The sequence below is a fragment of the Bombus pyrosoma genome, linkage group LG3 (genome assembly GCF_014825855.1).
Source record: "Bombus pyrosoma isolate SC7728 linkage group LG3, ASM1482585v1, whole genome shotgun sequence".
Taxonomy (NCBI): Eukaryota; Metazoa; Arthropoda; class Insecta; order Hymenoptera; family Apidae; genus Bombus; species Bombus pyrosoma.
Window position 1 is genome coordinate 7119315 of NC_057772.1, and position 15524 is coordinate 7134838.

At 38.8% G+C, this 15524-nt stretch overlaps 1 protein-coding gene across 3 annotated transcripts in view; it reads left to right on the forward strand.

Moving 5' to 3' along the window:
• LOC122565959 overlaps positions 1 to 15524 on the forward strand; it is a 69257-nt gene that overhangs the window by 20755 nt on the left and 32978 nt on the right. Inside the window, exon 2 of one of the 3 annotated variants that reach the window (XM_043722559.1) lies at positions 3266 to 3378. The exons of the other annotated variants lie outside the window; for them this stretch is intronic. The gene's annotated coding sequence lies outside the window, so the exon portion shown is untranslated. The remainder of the gene's footprint in view (positions 1 to 3265; positions 3379 to 15524) is intronic. 3 annotated transcript variants of the gene reach the window in all.

Consider the following 15524-nt stretch of genomic DNA (forward strand, 5'->3'; position numbering starts at 1 on the left):
TTTGTTCGAAAATGTGCCTTTTAAATACTTAAATCGCTCGCACTACTTTTAGAATTAATCGTATATTCTAACTGCTGACTTACGATAATAAAAGATAACGGATTTTGTTGAAAAGACAAGTGGAAAACGAACAGATTTATTTATTTATTTATATCACATATATGTATTGTAATTTTGCACCGTTAGTTGTTGCGTTTTCATCTGCCTCGATAACGAAATTTTCCGTTCCGCACGCTTTAAAGGCTCGAAGATATTTCGTGGTTCGATGGAACGTAGAGTTGAGCAGATCCACCGTGTCTTTACGTTTTATCTCTTCTCACTGACCTCTCACCTGCATATAATGGACGTAACTGTGGATTACGACGTTATTTTAGCATCCGCCTTTCCAGCGAAAGGTCTAAAACGCGAAACTCCTCTTCGAGATCCATCGATGTTTCCATAAAACATTTTGCATGGGATATTACCATACATCGCACCTCGACCTTTATAAACAACGTAATTCAAGAATATGTAATTACTGCTTTTGTCAAGTCTCGCAACCCACTCAGTTATCAGTCATGTGAGTTACATCATTGCCGAATGTTAGCTCGTCATTAATAAAATTACAAGATGAAACAGTCGTTTCGTTGCAACATGATTCTATGTTATAACAGCCGCACGTACTCCGTGTTTGACGAGCATACTCGTCACCGCTTACTTTTTGCGACACATTTTACGTACGCGCTTTCAAAGAGATCTGGAAGAGCTGATTAATCGTATGATAAATTCACTAATCAATCGCTTTTTATCGGGCAATTATCACAATTTATTGATCACTGACGATTAGTCGGCTAAACGGTAACATGGACCGTTAGCATGGAAACGTAGAAGCATTTCAGCGTTCGCTGCGTACACGGGATTTATCGAGAAAAATACAAGCAAAGTAGAAATGCGTTTATTGAAACAAAACTTTAATTAACGCCCAATTAACGGAACGTTTGCTGGTTGAATTCACGTATCCGAACGTGAGCTCCTATTATTCGAGCAAAGAGTGATACGTAGCGAGGAAAATTGGTAAGCTTCCGTTATACGAACTCCAATTATATAAACTGTTCGTTCCCTGACAAGTTTAGATAAATGGTCTTCCGCTGTGTTTGTCGAACGCCGTTTAACATCCGCAGCGGTCTCGCTGAATCTCGTAAAAATTGTAAAATGGAAGAAACGCACTTTGATTGTTCGCCAGTGCAAGAGAACGAATGTTTGTTCGTTGCTTTTGTTACCAAATGGTTTCGTAGAAAGTATTACGTGTCTCGCAGTATAGAATCTTTTGATACAGTGAAAATACAGTCAGTTGGAAAAATCTGCGTACGTCTCTTGGATAGAAAAAATATTTTCTACGTAAAGACGTAGGCAGAGAGGCGTGTGTAGTTGTTCGAGCTGTAAGCAGTTTGATAAATGTATTTTTAATATGTTTCTCGATAAATCCTCGTACATAGAAATACGCCGAAATGCTTTCACGTTTCTCTGCTAACGGTTGATATTACATTTAGCCGACTAAGTGATTATGACGCGTCAGAACGTCTAGCGTTGCAGCGCGTGAAGTAGATGCGACAGGAACACGTTACGCGTATACGGTGATAAATTTTAGTTTAATATCAACGTTTTCCTGACTTCTCGCTCGTACGCAGAGACGAACGTCGGGACTAGCTCTGTCACGAAACCGATCCTCGCTTTAAATTCTCACGTACTTCGACGATATGATTGTTTAAGGGAGTGTCCTGAATTAGAATGTTCTAAAACAGCGTATTTCTGTGATTTTTTTTAGAAGGTAAAGAAAGAAACGAAGTTATTGAATTTTGAGGTACGGCTTTATATATATTTAACGAATACAAACAAATTTTTTTAAAGTCAACAACAAAATTATAACAGATTTCTAAAGCCTATTTCATGGGCTGTAGTTTTCAATCGGCGTGAAAGATTCTTTTTTCTCAAAAAAGGATTAGATTATTATATATGTTTCTTCTCGGTGAACTAAAAAAGTTCGTCAAAAAGTTTATTCAAATAATTAGTTGTAGTTATATTCTTCTTAAAAAACACATTTTTTTTATTTTTACAACATTCTAATTCAGGACACCCCCTTAAGGGATCAACCACTGTTATCGTGATTGCTGTTCAAAGTGATCAACTTGCGATTTATCGTATATCTCTAGTACCAGCGACGATTTCATCCGTTGAAGTAACTTGAAGAAAAACTCTACATCTTTATTTATGTATATCCGTGACCCGGAGACTGCTATTACGCAGAAATATTCTAAATAAGGAGCGGTGCTTATTATCGTACCCTTGAATATACACCGTGTTTTGGGTTGCAAGGTCTAGAAACAAAGAAACTAATAAACAGATTTCTATTTATGTTCCCTGTAGCCTCTAGTCAAAGCTGCAAGCTTAACTTTTTTGATAATGTTCTTTTGCTATAAATTTATGAACGAACAGAGGCTCCCTATCATTCCATTGTCTAGTAACACTAACAGAGTAAGGATCTGAATCAGCATAAACTTATTAATTATTTCGGTATACTTCTCTATCACAAATTCATCCACTCGTTCTTCGATCAGTCAACCTCAACCTCAACATCATCCAAAACACAAATGAAACGACGAACGAGAAACGCCAGTTCTACGAAACATAGAGAAATAGAAACATTCCGATTTTTCTGATGAAACATTATCGTTTCGAGTCAGGTGTTTCCGCTCGATGCGTAACATTTTTTAGAATTGAAAGTGAAATTGTCGAGCATCGTTGAAATAAAATTCTCTACGTCGCAGTACGTACGAGCAGTTTCAGATAAACACAGTTTATATTTTAATCGACGACAGATGCAACGGAGGTTCGATTTCGAGGACGTTTGTCGAAATTAATATTTGTAATCGTGGATCTCGATAATCCGAGAATTAGCTTTTAGCCGATAGAAAAGAAGTTAGCGATAAAATATTGTTTTATCAAACGAGAGACTGTCTTTGAGTTTCAATCGTGTCGAGTACTCCGACTCCCTTGGATGACTCTGATATTAACCCTTTGCACTCGGAATTTCATTTCAATTTCGTTTCAAATCACCAGCAGCTCCCAACGCTTTTAACTGTTTTATTTGAAATTCACTTTAATTAAAAAATAAGACAGTTTAAATAAATAAGGGAAGAAACGAATTCACTTAAATACCAGTTTCATTCGCGTTATTGTTATATTTTGTAATTTTTAAGTGTATGGTATATCTTGAAACAATTTCCAGGATTCAATCCCAGGATGGTTTTCCTTCGCACGTTTCACAAAAAATGTGGGTCTGAAAGGAACTGCTGAGATAAAAACTGACGTCGAGTCACGCTCGACATAGGAACGCAAAGGGTTAGATATGCTATGGATCGTTCGTGTGCATACGTAATTTTCTAATGTAATTTGATTAAATCCGCATGTTGCACGGTTGCACTTGATTGTCCGTGCGTTAAACCACCAAGATCAATTTACTGCCGGTGTCGATATTAGTATTGACATTGCTAGTATTACGCTTGACGCTTCGCGCCATCAGGATCATGAAAATCGATTTCGCCTATTTTTTAACACGTGCCCTGTAATTTCATTGCTTATCGATATGTTTCAATTTAACTCTACTTCAACTTGATCGCGGTGTTTAAAATTAGAGAAAAAGCAAATAAATGAGAAAAATAAACAGCAAATAATTCTAGTAGTTCCTCGCGATAGTTTTCTAAAACGATGTGACGCGATTAATGAAAATATATAAAATAACGCGTAGGTCAAGTGCTGTGTCATTTTACTGCGTTGCTGATTTTATCGATATAGACGTGAATTCGAAATATCAAATACTTTGACAGGATATTCGACCGGCAATCAAGCTCCTATAAGCTCAACGCTATAAACTCTTGGCAAAGTATATCATAAGAATTTAAGAATTTGCTATAAATCGTTCGTCGTGTCGTAAAACGTATCAGTTACAGAGCAGATCAAATTTTTCCATCGACCAACGGAAGAAACACGCGAATATTTATTCACTTGACCGTGTAACACCCGCGATTTGCAAGTCGTGCCAAATCCGCCGACACGGTTTCGCCTCTTTCTCGCCATAAATCGCACGTGTCAAGCGTAATCGAGATTCGTGTGACGTTCGATTGCGTTGCTGTTGCTTGGCGATGTTAATCGTAATTAGAAATATGTTCGCTCGAATAAATTTGCAAATAAAGTCGAGAGCAGCTTGCAGCTTGCAATTTCCGTTCCGTCGGGCGATACTGCGCGAACGAAACGAACAGGACAACAGAGTCTCACGAACAAACGAGCCTGGTAAACAAGATCTAAAATGTTAAAAACACGTCGCTGATGGTAACGAGTGGTTGACTGGATATCGAAACTTTAAACTACGCCTCTAATTCGCGAGATACGCGGGTTAGATTCGTGAGATAAACGAGATACAGTGGAGAAACTCATTGTCTAACTCGCTACAAGTCGCAAAGAAGAAGCCGCTGATCGGACGTCATTGCGCACTCTTTATTTTTAAGCGAACTTTATTTATTACCGAACCGAGGTTTTACCAATCTACGCGATTAAATTTTTGCGTTCGCACGCGAAAATTTTATCCGTCACTCGACCCTTGACCCAGACTAGTCGACCGAACACGCGTTTCCGCAGGGAGAGACTTACTCAAATTTCTCGCCAGTCGACCGCTCAATCGACCCGTTTGTACTGTAACTACCCTTAGGTAACACGAAAACAGAGGTCCTTGCGCCTCGCAGTACCACAGCCCAGCCGCGTGCCTGACGATATACGCGCTAATGAGCCATGACCATGCGCGTTGTTGAACCCGTTAACAGGATAGTTGCGTTGACGCGTAACATTGACATTCCTCATTTTTTCGATCAATTTACATTACCCAATTCTATGGGATTCACTTTGCGACTGTTTACTCGGTATCTTTCTTCTTGCTATTTATTACTCTCGCACCTAGACTCTAGATTCTTAGGATCGTGTAAGGTTGACGCTTTGACTGCCACACGTTGGTTGTATACGACCGGTCATGGTTCCTCCTGTGACGCCACGGTGGTCATTGGTGACCGGAGCTTTTGAATTTCTTACAATTGGAAAAATTGTATGAATATTGACAGTTAGCATTTTGAATATAACCGATAAATAGAAGATACTTTGAAATAAAAGGTGCCCCATTGAACGATTCAACATTTTTATTAGAACATCAATAAAAAAAAAAAATGAAAACAAATCTCGCATCTAACGGTGCACAGTGTTTGCATCCATGGCTCTGAGGGATAATCTACGAATATTATCATACACACAGCTCAGAAGATGATCGTAAATGCTGCTTTGTAATCATATAATTGAAGTTAGAAGTGTGCACATACCTTACTGTTATATGTAGAATGAGCAAATACCGTTTACTAATATCTTCTACACGTTTCAACAATTCTGGACGTTTTGCTTACGACGAAATGACGAATGCTAATGGTTTGTTGAAATAAACGCAGCCTCGTTATAATATGTCGCTATCAACTGTTACCAAGGCGCCCCACGGTGGCCATCCGTGACCGCCAATAAGATAAACGGTGCATTGGGAAAGAATGTTGCCTTACATCGTCATTTTATTATTATTTTGCCATTATATGCTTGGAATAATAAAAATACTCCCGTGGCGTTCTGAGCGAAACGTGTGATTTCGGCAGTCAAAGCGTTAAGGAAATTGAGCTACTTCGCAGAGATACGTCGAACTATTTTTTTTTAATTACACAACTTCCCTTTGTGTCTTGAAGTTTCGTAATAGACTTCCCTGGCCTGTTCGTGGTCTGTCGTGCTGATACATCTCTTGCATATTCTCACACTGAGTTTCGCATCTTGTACGTTGTCAAAGTTTGGGCGTAGCGAGTGTACAAGTAGTTAGAGGTACGTTCGAAGGTGAAGTTCAAGTTTCAAGCTTCGAGCATAGATGTTAAGTTAAGAGACGCGAAGGTCGTTGGTTGAAAGAGTAGACGATAGACGTAAACCAAGGAGAAACGTAACCGAAATTCTGTGCTACCCAGGAGAGCGAGGATGATGAGAAGCGAATATAAAACAATAGGTTGCTGGCAAACTCGAGAGAACAATAACTCGCCTGGTTCGCGTTAATGTCGCCATTGGTACGCGGTTATTCCGCTTTTTGATCCTCGAATGGAATTAACGCGAAGTAGCAGCCGAAAGCCTTTGCGGTTGACGTGACTTTGAATAACAGCGAACAACAAAAATTGGATGCGACGCTCGAGCGCGTGGCAATGGGAGCAGGGGACGCAAGTACGTCGACAGCGGTGAAACTTAACGATTCGAATGTGATGAAGTGCATGGAAACCTTTAATCCGAATAATAGCAAAGAAATAACTGCTGTCCCTTGCACGATTCTCGAGTGGCGTCATCGATCGTCAGCTCTATCGATAGCGTCCGTCGCGAAACGACAGTTCGCGTATTGTTCGTTGATAAAACTGCCGAGTATCGATTATCGTTCAACCCGGCGCGGCAATCTTTGACCCGCGGCCGGCATTATTGTCCAATTATTGGAAGAATTCGAGAATCGACGCAGCTTCCTATTGGCTTTGTTCGAATTCACATCCAATTCGCGCAGTTAATTGGATTCATTCCTTCAAACGTATCTTCATTTACCTTCGATGCGCGAACGAGTTTCGCAACGTGATGGAACGTACCTTGTGCCACTTCGTTTATCCCAACAGACACAAAACAGGACGATTCTATCGATCAACGAGGACCAGGTGCCTTTATTTCTTTTTCTTTTTTTTTCCTCCTCGGTTTGAGTCGAGTAAGAAGAGCGCGCGTCGAGTGCGTTTTGGCACTCGGTCCGGGGGTTGGTGTAGGGCAATCCATTACGATCTTAACGCTTCTCTGGCTCGTGTTGCAGTTGTTTGCGATTCAAAGTGATTCGAGATATCAAGCGATGTATAGTTCGGCGGCGTAGCCTCTGCAGCTCGCAACGTACGAAGCTAATCGAAGAGTTCTCGTAGAAATCACGTCGAGTGCCAAGAAGCAAGTTTTTCGCCAGGAGGAGAAAACTTGATGTAGTCCAGCCTTGATATATTCCAGATTCGCGAATGAGGAAAGCGTATGGATAGAGGGGCGTATGTGTGTCGGCTGTTACTTGCGAAGGAAATTCCATTCGTTGAGATCGATGGCATAGACGAAAGCTAAGAAACGATTGACCAATGTTTATATTTTTTTTCCACAGAAAAGACGTTGCGACACAATCTTCCAGTGTTAGCGATAGCTTATTCGGTAAGGAAAATCGCAGTTAAATTTCATAATACGGTATTTTCATCGGTACGAAGAACGTTCTCCGGTGAAACATCAAAATTATTCAATTTTGCCATTTACAGCGTTTTTTTCGCGCAAGTGTCCTTCAAGTAAATTTATTAATTTACCGCAGAGATTATTCGCGTGTTTTCATTCTTCGAAAGAATTGCAAATTAAGCGTCTAACGCAATTTTACGTCGTACGTATTTACGCACAACTGTGATACGAATTCAGAGGTTCGATAAGAAAACAAAATGGAAAAAATAATGTGTATTCTGTGCAACCACGGAGAAAGGAATATCCGTTGAGCAACCAGTTTGTGAAATATCGTCTGAATTTTTTACCGAATAACTTGCTGAAAATAACGCCGATTGTTTTCGAATTAATAAAATTCGTATTCCATGCGAAGATATTAAACCGATAGAAATGCGGATTTTATTTTGACGTTTTCCATTATTTTCAAAGCAACTTTCTCGACAATTGTAGCCTGACCTTTTACGGTGCACAGTTTAACCTTTATACGGTAACGCACTATCGTATAACGTATTTCCCGTCGTATAAGAAGTAACAGAGAATAGATTTGCTGTTCGAAAACAATGAAAGAGATTTAATAAAAACAGTTTTATTATCGTGCAGGTACGAGGGACTTTTATCGTGGAAGCTATTTCACCAAGATATTTACCATGGTGTACAAAACGGTAGAAAATTCAGGAGATAATTTTCACGAAAAGAAATATATCGCGTAGAAACGTATCATCGAGAAATATATATATATATATATATATATTAATAATTATCGTTTGTTCTAATAAATAATTAATAATTCAATTACGATGCGCTTATGGTCGATTAAAACTCATTCGAATATCTCGTAATGATTTAAACGAAAACGTTTAAAAGAAATGCGTTGCTCCTTCTATCAGAGTCGACCATCGTTAAGATTCTCTGAAAAAGATCATTCCGCGAGTATAAAAAATTACCTTCGTTAAGTCCACACCGTTCATCAAGTCCGTTAAGAAGTTCATTTTCCGAGGAAATGTTTAAGACAGGGCAGACCGAAGCAAAACGTTCAATGAAATTAAAGCGAACGCGTCCAATGAAACCAAATGAAATCGAATTCGTTGTTAACCAATTTCTCGAATTATCGAAAAACGTCGTTTCGTTTGATTTTCGAACGAAATACATCGGTTTGAAGGTTTCAGGGTTTCAACTAGACTGCGGATGTTTATATATTTATGGAAATTCGCGTAGCATGAAAAAAATACGCGAAACGTGAAAAGCGAAAAACACGTTGTAGATGTGGCAATATCGATAGTGGACGAAACAAATTTTAATTCGGCTCACATATTTTTATGAAAATTCGTAATTCCATCGATCCGAAATTTTATTGAAAAATATTTTTCATCGCTTCGATAAAGGTACGAACGAATTGACGCGTGAACGTCCGCCATGTAGTTATCACGCGATTGTAGGTTGATTAGTTATGTTCTTAGTTCGTGGAGGTTTTAACCGGTTGGAGTCCGACACTACCACGCCGCTTTCCTCAGGAACGGCCTGGCGTCCGTGAGGATTTCCTCCACGTAAAAAACAAAAGTTATGTTCTTAGCGAGACGCAAAAGTTGGCGGATTTGGCATCTATTTTAAAAAACCTTTCATCGTTCGATCTGATAGGCTGTTCCCCTTTTTGATCTCGTATTAAAATATTCCCTTTGCTCAGCCTGGAAGTGATCTCCAAGTCAGGAAAATAAAACGATAGAAGGAAAACAGAGCGCAGATAAAATTTTTCACGAAACGTTGGACATGTTTTATACCGTTAAAATTGCTGAATCTGCTCGAACGAGCTGAATAGCTTTTTTCGCAGCTGTAGGACAAGTTGCACATCGTTGCACGCCATTTGCCGCGATTAGCTGCTGCCGACTAGTGTGGAGATTTTCGTACAAGTCGTTCACTCGCTGTTAATTAAGAAAGCAAAGTTGCCGAGTAAGACAGTCGAATTATTCCCCTTTCTTTTTTCCATTTTCTATCCAAACGAAACTGAAAAATGAACGTTTTCGCGGCGAATAAAAAAGCTGAACTAACGCGGCTCTTGTCGTGATAACAAAGCGCAATTACTATGCACGTCGATTTATTTAACTTTGCTTCTCGTTGGAATTTCTGAGAGAAATTTTTAATGATCGTGAAAGTAGCGCGAGATGACAGCTAAAACAACTTAAGGCAGCTTCGACGAGTTAAAAAAGGGCAGAAGTTTATTCTACGTTCGAAATAATACCGAGCTTAAGCAAGCTTTATCGCGATATCGTTTCGCGTCAAAATATTTTTCTCAATAACGTCAGAGTCTTACGTTCTTTTTTAAAATCCTACAATTTCGATTTTCTTAACGTCTGGGAAGATCGCAGAGGAGAAGAAGCGCGCGACCTTTCCGCTTTGTGATCACCTTGTAATTGAACGGAAAGATTTTAATACCACGCGATCAATTATATTGCTATTGCACATTTTTCTACCTTCATAGGAGATTGGAAATGCAATACGAAGAAATATATAAAATATGTAAAATATACAAAGTAGCGTTTTCTACAGCAATTAGTTGGCAAGACAATTTTCAACCGGGTAGAAACCTTTTTACACTCTCCAAAATATGGATCCGCAGCTTAATTAGAATTTATTGGGCAGAATATGCAGAAACACGATGCACGAACGAGATACAAGTTACGAAAGGACTTGCGAGTAACTTGCGAGTAGCTTGCCAGTTACGATCTGTGAAATTTCAACTTAATAAATCTTCTACGCGAGGAGCAGCGAGAGACAGGAATTTTACGGAATTGATCTTGTCGAACGGCTTGGATTATTCGATAGAAACGGTGACGATGTGTCGTGTGTAACGGAAAAAGCGTGCGAAGCTTTTCACAGAATCGTCGTAAAGGGAAACGATTATCTCGTGAATCGCTTCTCAGAGAAATCGAAAGCTGCATCAGACTCGCAACTGTTTCGAAGAAAGAGAATTTAACATACCGTGTCCCTTATCGATCCGGAGCTTTTACGGGCATTTATCCGCCAGCAAGAGAAAGCGAAATATCGGGCGCGGTGTGCGTTGTCCTGGAAAACGACGACGAGTTTAAAGCGCCGTTGAAAGGTGTACTCGCAAGAATCGTAAAGATCGGATCGCAAGCAGAAGACAACGAGAAGTCGATGCTGACAAATGAAGTTCACCGTGATATCGTAACATGGCGTATTGTGCGGGATATCGACGACGTTGTGCTCGCTGCCGATGTTTTCCACTTAGCTGTAATTAAATAAAAGGGGGGAGGATGATCTGAAAGGTCAACGACGAGAGTCAGCGGCTCGTTTTTCAACGTTACAAGTTCTCGCGATCATCGTTCATTTTTAAAAAACAAGATGCATAGAGCAGTTGCCACGTACGTGTTCTCTGCGTTTATGAGAAATTCGAAAACCAGTACACAGAATGTACGTAATAATGCAGAAGCGTATAAAATATTTAAAATAGATAAACAAATTTTCTACTTACAAGGCAAGTTTCGAAAGATTATGAAACTTTCGAGACGCGTACAGGACATTCTTTTGCTGTCCAAAGTCGCTCTAAGGGGATGAAATTCACCTCTTAGAATCGGCCTACTTTCCGATTTTCCGTTGTACCTCTCGACCCGCAAGTACATGGAAAGAAACTTTTCGGACGAGGGATCGTTCGATAAAAGTATCTGCCGATGTTACAGCTATAGCGGAACATTTTCAGGGGTGAATTGTGACAGAAAATAAAAATTGCTCTGCGTGCAATCTCAAAGTTCCACAATTTGTTGAATTTGCGCGTTGACGTCTCGCCTGGTTAGTGAAGCGCGTTTTTGGTTGCCTTCGTTGGAATGTGCATATCGTGGTCTTTTTATACGTTCGAGAGAAATCTGAAATCATGCGGAAATGCATACAACGTGCTCATAACGTGTAAAAACGTATCGAATGTCGAAAAAGGTACAAAATATCCAAAGTAGAGTACCTGTTGCTTGTAACAACAGCAAGTTGTCCCGAAACCGTCTTTCTTTTACAAACGTGTCTTTTACCACAACGCTTCTTCATACAAATACGAAAATTCAGTGAAACAACGTGATCTTCGTCTTAACAGGACAAAATGGATCGTACGTAATTCGATAAAATAATAGAAAACAGAGAAATGTCGTGCGTCTATGATCTCCTTATAGAACGAAAGAAACTTTCGCCACGATCTAATATGATATTTAATAAATAACGACAACCTCCTGTTCAAGCGTAATTCTCTTAATTATTTTCCTGGAAATATGAACGCGCAATAAATATTCCCAGTCTAGTTACAGTACCGTGAGAATAAAGTAATAGAATTTTTATCACTGTAAATAATAGATGCATATCCTTTATCACTGGTGGTATCCTAAATCATGCTAGTGGGTTTTGTCGCGTGACACAGCCTGGATATTTCTCTTCGGTTATTATCTGTTAGTCTGTATGTCCGGAGCAAGCTACATATATAAATGCACGTACATACATACATACATACATAGTACGTACCAACGACACGAAAAAGACTCGCAGCGATTAATTTTCGTTTGCCACGAGTCCATGAATCATTGGCGTTAGTCCGCTTGTTCGACTGCATTTTCCGTGGTAGTTCGATGTGGTTAGGATAGCTTGTTACATGGCCGAAACACCGTTAAAAGTGCTATATGACCATGACACTGACGAACGTGTAAAGATGATAGAAAAGAGAGCGCGATAGGGACAATGGATCTTCGTTGGAACGACCTTTTTCGTTTGAATAATATGTAACTTTTTTATTTATTCAAAGATAGGTACGCGCCTTTCCAGTTACGTAAATCGATCTCTTCCATCTTCGTGCGTTAGATCTGTCGAAAGTTTTTTCGCTTTCTCGAGTTGGCTAGTTGGGAAAAAAGGAATCCCTGACATCGACGCGAAAAAATGATCGATTTGCCATAGAATGGTCATGTACAGTGAACAGCAAAACTATCGCAACATCCTTCGCAACTGAACAACTTCTTTGTAAGGTCAGACCAAACGACTTGAGCTTTTGCGACGAACAAGCTAGAAGGATGTTTATTTTTCAAGCTTTCTTTATCTGGGCTTAGAGCAACGAGAATTACGTACAGAAGGTTACAAAAAATAATTTACTTCGAAATCTCTCAACTTTCCATTCACCTTTCGTCTCTTCGATTCGACATCTGAACAAATATCTTGAAAAATTCGAATTAACTTATAATTTACTTTCTTCATACTACGGATTACTATCATTTTGAATGGTCATGTCGTTTTTTCACGATTCGAATTAAAAGAATTAAACAAATCGGAACGTTCTTTTCCTCGCTGTAGCATTAACATTTTTATTGCGCTCGTAATTCACGATACTTAGGCTGCAACATACCGGAGCTCTTCTCATACTTGTGTCGCATTAAGGACAAATGTTACGTAGTTGCAGAACCGTACAAGCGATATACTGGAGGCAAAGTGGGGTGGGATTTTATGTACCAAGTTAATGCTACATTCCGTTCTCGTTCACCCTAATGGGACGGCTTAATAAATATCACTCGATATATCTTGAAGGTTCCGCCATTTCTATCTGAAAGTTATTCACCAAGGGTGGAAGGTAAATTATCGTCGACATTCCCTTCAATCTGGCATAAGAGACACGAAGGGGACGAAAAGATTGAGAATTAATGGCCAATATGATCCTGTGGATGATTTCTAAAATGTTCTGAAAGGGAGATAGCGACTGGACGAGCTATACAATTTTTACATTTTTCTCGTGTCTAAAATTACCAATTTCTACATTTTACGTTTCCTTCATAAAATTGGAAACTTTCTTGACGAAGTAGCTAATAATCCACTTGACCAGTCGACTGTTGCCACCTATTTGAGAAACGTGTTCCTAGAATGCGTCGCGAGAAGTAAGCGATGACGAGTATACTCGTCGAACATAGGTTACGTGTAACTGTTGTAGTATGGAATTAACATTAAAACTATCACATCAGTCAAATCGATTGGCTTTACAATTTTATTTTAAAATTCCTACTTCATGTTATATTTTTTCCGCAATGATGTAATGACTTTCGCAGCGATAACTAAAAGGATGAATTTTATTTTGTTTTTTTACGTATTCAAACCCAAAATAATTTCGTATCAAGGCTACTTATACCAATACCAGTTAAAATGACCGATACTTGTCAAAGTGTAAAAAGGGTCCCACAATCTGTTCATCGAATCCCAATTAAGCAGTTGCTCGTTTTGTACAACTTCCCACGCGTTCTTAAAATTTTTGCTGCGTATCGTTCGATATAATGATAACATTTATCAGGAAAATTTCGGATCGATCGCTAGACGCTAACACTAGAAATACCACACCAGTCAAAATGACTGGTTCTACGATTTTATAAATGTGTCAACCCTTGTTTAGGTCCCGGATGGATTAATAATCCCAAAAATGTACCACATAACGTGGAATTGCTTCTGTAAGAAAGTAATAAATCAATAAATATAAAAATATTCTATTATTAGGTATTTTTTAAGAACCAGTCATTTTCACTGGTTTTGGTAGAAATAGTTTCGTGTTAACTATCGGTAGTTCTAGTGTTAAGTCGTAACGAAACGACTTTTTCTATTTTTCAATTTTATTGCTGAAATTTATCGCAATTGAAACAGCAAATTTTAACTATATTTTTACGCATGACGAGTATACTCGTCGTAACTCAAGATATCGTCATTTCTTGTGACGAGTATACTCGTCATAACGCAAGATACCGCCAGTTTTTTCGTGACGAGTATACTCGTCATAACGCAAGATGTCGTCATTTCTTCGTGACGAGTATACTCGTCAAAGACGACTAACTGGTCAAGATATTCTGTATGAATTTACCGTAGAATCTAAGCGGACTGACATCGATGATAAACGTACTGTCTTTTTTATCTTAAAAATACCTTCTTATTGTGTCTAAAATAATGAAAAGGGCAGGAAGCTTGTAAAACTGCTTTCGAGGTATAAAAAGAAGAAGATATAGGAGGGCGTTAAAGTAATGCAGGGGGCGTTTCAAAGTCCCCAAATAAAAACTTCGAACGTGGTAATTTTTTTTTTTAATAACAAAAGTTTTATCGATACTATACCGTTTCTCCCTGCTGTCTTCTGTACACTTTGAGACATTCGTGACCATTCGTAGGTGAGAGTGAAATCTCGCTTACATCGGAACAGCGACTCTATCCCTTCAAATTTACGATTTCGATCTTTTACTTTATCTTGTGAATTTTTATGCTTCCAGCGTGTAGAGAGGTGTCTTTGCATCTTCGAGTTTGCTTTGATCAACGATCGAGAATTTTATCTTTCGCCATCAAGTTTATTAAGTTGGACCAACAGAAGAGTTGATCCGATATTACTGTTCCTTTGAAAAATATTCCAGATTTATTTATATAATTATTATTTATCGATTATTTCTTATTTACCAAAATATTTCTTTCTAGTCAACAAACAACGCGAATGGACGAACATGAACTTATCGTATTTGTGGTTTTCAAGCTAATATTTATACATTTGTTAGAAAATTTGTGCGTAACACGGCGAAAATATGTGAAATATCAGAGGCAAAGTATTTTGTTTAAGCTCCGTTACGCCAATAGTATTTACAAAGATATTAATTTATACGACCATCTGCGGTCTATTGATAAATTCTCGCCTGATAGACTTTGTATAATCGGTCGGAAAGCTGGCAAAGGCAACGGAGAATTCGCAGAAGCGTTCAAGAGGGAATGTTACCCTCGCTCGTCAGCCCGCTTGTTAGCACCCCCTGTAAAATTAATGAGAAGATCATCCAATAAGAAATAACTGCAAATTTACAGATAGGGTTCCACCCACGCAGTGTTTACCTTCTAATGAAATTTCCAAGAGATAATGCTTTCTTCAGACGATTCACGCGTTCAATTTGTATAATTGCTTCCTATCAGCCAGGACAATTTATTGCGATGCAGTTTACTAGCGATTAGCTACCAAACTTAAACGAAACTATTCAGATCGACGCTTTGATAATGACATTATCGATGATGTATCATTCCATGATACGTGATATAATTAATTTATACGTTGTATCTATGTATTATATTATTTTCATTGCGCTACCCTATCTATTATGGTTGTTGGACCACCCCATAAATAATTCGATTGCTCGAGG